Genomic DNA, 4,212 nt, shown 5'->3' with positions numbered 1-4,212 from the left:
GGCCTTTTTGTCTGTATGTCTGTGTTAGCTGTATTAAGATAAACACAAGTTTAGAATTTCTTTGACAATAAATCCCAAGAAACAAGTATATTCATTTTAATTTATCCTCTTTTGTGTACTGTTGAGTTACATTTACAACTCCTAAGTTGTCTACTTGATCAGTTTGATGAGACTTTAATCGAAAATACTTTGTGGAGTCAACAAATAATTATAGATACCAAAGGAGGAAATTTAGTACGTATATATTTTTTTTTCATTCCTTTAAGATAAAAAGACTATTATGCATGTGAACAATTTTTCAAATGAAGTACTATTTTGACTTAATCACAATAAAAATATAAAAAAGGATACACAACTTAAGAAGAGGACGCTTACCCTACCGGTGCACCTGGTCCATGCTCCCAGTTTTTAGTGGAGTCCGAGTTGCTCATTTACTTTTGTTACTTTGTATGTATGATTTCAGTTACTTTATGTTCTTTGTTGTGTTTGTCTGTTTTCCATGTCTGGTCTTTGTCCCTGGATTACATTCTTTTGATTACCGCTATAACCTTGGTTCCCTTGATTACTTAATAATTATTTTAAAAAGTTCACTGAGTACAATCTTCACATAAAGAAAAATCAAACTGCAAAACTGCGCAAACTTAAAGCCTTCCACCCTTTTTAATTATTTTGGGTTTTCACAAAGCAGAAATCATACTGGAAGTAAAATTGATGTTCACGATTTTTCATAATGCATTGTACTTCCAATATAAAAAAAAGATATATAAAAAAATACACAGCTTACCACTTTTCAGAAAATAGTCCTCTTTAATTCTCTGTCCTAGACACCATTACATAAAAGGCGTTCGGAAGAGCAAGACCCGGACGCTATCTGATAGCGCAAACAATGACTAAAACCCAACCGTCAAATTTTGAAACGTTCATTACACAACATTTATTATTCGTTCCGTCGAGGGCGAAACATAAGATTTCAGATTCTGATAAAAGATAAATCTACATTTTGTACTAACCCTGAAGCATTTTCGAAATAAGAAATCGACTCACCTATTCTACCATGTGGAAAAATGGACATTTTTAGAGTATGACTTTAACCATGTGTTCTGGAGGAATTTCCCACCCCTAGGATGAGGCAGCGAACCAGAAAATCTAAAACGTTGATACAATCTAGCTATGTCTGGATAATGCACGATTTTATAAAGTAAGCATCTCTTCAAGCAGAATTGTAGCGCTAAATTTAAATTTGCATAAAAAATCGGAACAAGATTGGGAATATTTTTTAGTATTTGCCACAAGGTTGAATATTTTTTGCGAAAATGTGACAACAGGGTCGGGATAATCCGACAGTTTGGTCGAACTAGGCCAATTATGTGCACATATTATGTCATCAGTAATTTGTACCCCCGCACGGCCATTGAGTATACATGTATGTATGTCAATATTTTGTGTTTTCCGAATGTATGACTCATAAATCTCTCCTATTATTATCATAATCGTCAGTTTAAACAAGCGATACTGTCCCACTGACAACGACAGCCTGGTTCTTCCGTCACGTATTGTTATTCGTAACTTTTTCTCAAGAATGTTGTTTTATCTTCATCTCAGAGGGGATAAGGAATAGTGGAACGGGTGGAAAGTATTTCCCAAATAAAAGATTATCAAAATGTCTCCTTTTACAGTACTGTACCTTTCTTATTATATCCGAACATTCATAAAGTACAAAGGCAGACGTATTAAAAATAATAAAAAAAAAGAAAAATATATAACACAATCCTTTCATTGGGTATAAATATATATCAAATAAATTGATTATAGGTGTACACAATTAAACCTTTCCAAACGGAACCTATTTAGGACTTTATAGTTTGTATGATTTAGACAAGTTATTCGTTTTTTCAAGTTTAAAATACATTAACCTAAAACGAAGGTATAAAAAATATACAGTGTATCCTGTTTTTGACAGATTTTCGGTTTATTCGGGGTTTGGTTTACACAGGTTGTACTGTTATGTCATGATCCACGTGCACCTATCTTAGTTTGTTCCTGTAAAGTACATATGTTTAAATGTTAAGAGACGTCTGAATATTATAGACGCAGATAAACTGATATTTTATGGCCCCTCAAATATTGTGAAAAGTGGTTTCAGGCGTGTTCATTTTCTCAAACGTATATGAACATTGTCGTGGATACTCACGATTTCCTGCTATTTTCAAGTCGGAACAACAAATTGATCGCACCAAACAGCTCTTTTAAACATGAACTTATACTTGAAATTTCATCCTTTTTAATATTATATATTTCTATAGGGTTATTCATAGTGCACAAAACATGAAACCTTTATACAAGTACAGATATACTTGTTCTTTGCATCCAGTACACACTTCAGTCCGTAAACCTTGCACATTTACTGCAGAATATACCGAAACAGAACGTTATTAGTTTCATTCGTTCAAGGCATGTGCTCTGTTAACTCAGGTTTAACTAAAACGGGGATTGTTGATACATAGCACATGAAGCATAATTTGGTTGTTTAAAGCATGTGTCTTGCTTATTCGTGGATCGGTTTCGACAGGTTTTACACATAGGTTAATTAAGAAAACCAAGATTCGAGCGAAAATCATAAGAATAATTAAATTCTAAGGACATAGACTAGAAGGAGATAACAGACACAAACGACGATATTACCAAAATAACACGTATAAAGAAACAAAATAAATGAGCAACTTGAACTCCTCTAAAATTGGGATCATGGACTAGATGCATTGGTAAGGTGAAAGTGATTAAGGAACTTGTAAACACGATTTTTTTGCTTTTACACATACTACAATTACAATCGGAACTTCTCATCTTTTTTTCTCGTTATACAGAAGAAAAAAAAATTTGTGTAGCGGAAATGGCCGAGAAGGTCCGATTGAATTAAATTACTGTTACATGTACATGTAAATAGTCATTTTATGTGTTCCTACGTAACACGAGATAGATATCTTATTATTATCACGCCTTTGTAATGGTTGTGTTTATGTATTGTGGTAAAAAGATCAAACACGATTTTAAGATGATTACTGATAAAATCAATTTGATCACTAGTAATGATAATTTTATTTGAAAGTAATCATTGGAAAAGACACCCCTATATTCCCCTTTTTCATAACAGAAAAGAGAATGCCTTATTTTGTTAGAGGAATGCCGAAATTCTTCTTCAAACGGCACGTTTTCTTTTGTTTTAAAAGAAAATGGCAAGATTTTGGAGGAAAAAAGAACAGATTGGAATTTTACCTTTAAGATGTAAATAAGACACAATTATTGAAAAAATATGTATTTAGAATCTGTTGCTTTAATATAGTGTGTTAATGCTTACAAACTGAACAGACTCCAGAAGTTAATTTAAATTCATAACCAAACATTTGATGTCAAAGTAACGTTTACAGAAAAGGGGGAGGGGTTACACAATCTGAGAACTTTATTTTTGTTTGTACCAAAATCTCTTCACTCGTAAACAACGGATAATTGGATACAGAGATGAACTAAATTTTACTAGTTAAAATTTCCATAGAAATTTCCTCATTAAACAGATACTTTTTTATCCTCTATCATAGAAATGCCATGCATAAAATCCGCATTGTAATTCACTTTTACATTACCACGTTTTTAACTGTATATACAATATTTGATTATAATTTTCGATAAATCATATCATTGTCTTTATTAGAGTAAATATAAACGTAATTTTTATAAAACATAACTATTTATTTTCCAAAAGTCCAAGTCCACACCCTCCAATCGCCACTGCCCATCACAATATTCCATATATTACTTATACCTTAAAATAGACAGTTTCCTTTATTCACGAACCGCATAAGTGACAAACATTACACGTACATATATGTACATAGATGTTTGGCATTTTTACAATGTGTGAAATCATATTCTTGATCTCAATTGACCATTCGACAAAAGGGCAGTAGATAGAATATCCAGATAAAGGTTTGACAAATTAAAATGTCCATCGTGTTTTAGCCGCAAGACAGTCAAATTAACATACAGACAATTTGGTCACTTTCAGATATGTATGTCATGCAAGATAAAATCTTGATATAATACCTTAGTTAGAATCGTTTTATTCTGATTGATTGTGTCATTTTGTAATATGTATACAGTATTTTTTTTGTTTTTTGTTTTCGTATACTTGTACAATGTATTTTTAGAGTATAAATG

The sequence above is a fragment of the Perna viridis genome, chromosome 9 (genome assembly GCF_037379345.1).
Source record: "Perna viridis isolate PV_CMFRI_1.1 ecotype Kerala chromosome 9, ASM3737934v1, whole genome shotgun sequence".
In the NCBI taxonomy this organism is placed as follows: Eukaryota; Metazoa; Mollusca; class Bivalvia; order Mytilida; family Mytilidae; genus Perna; species Perna viridis.
The sequence above is the reverse complement of the archived record's forward strand: the minus strand, read 5'-3'. Positions refer to the sequence as shown.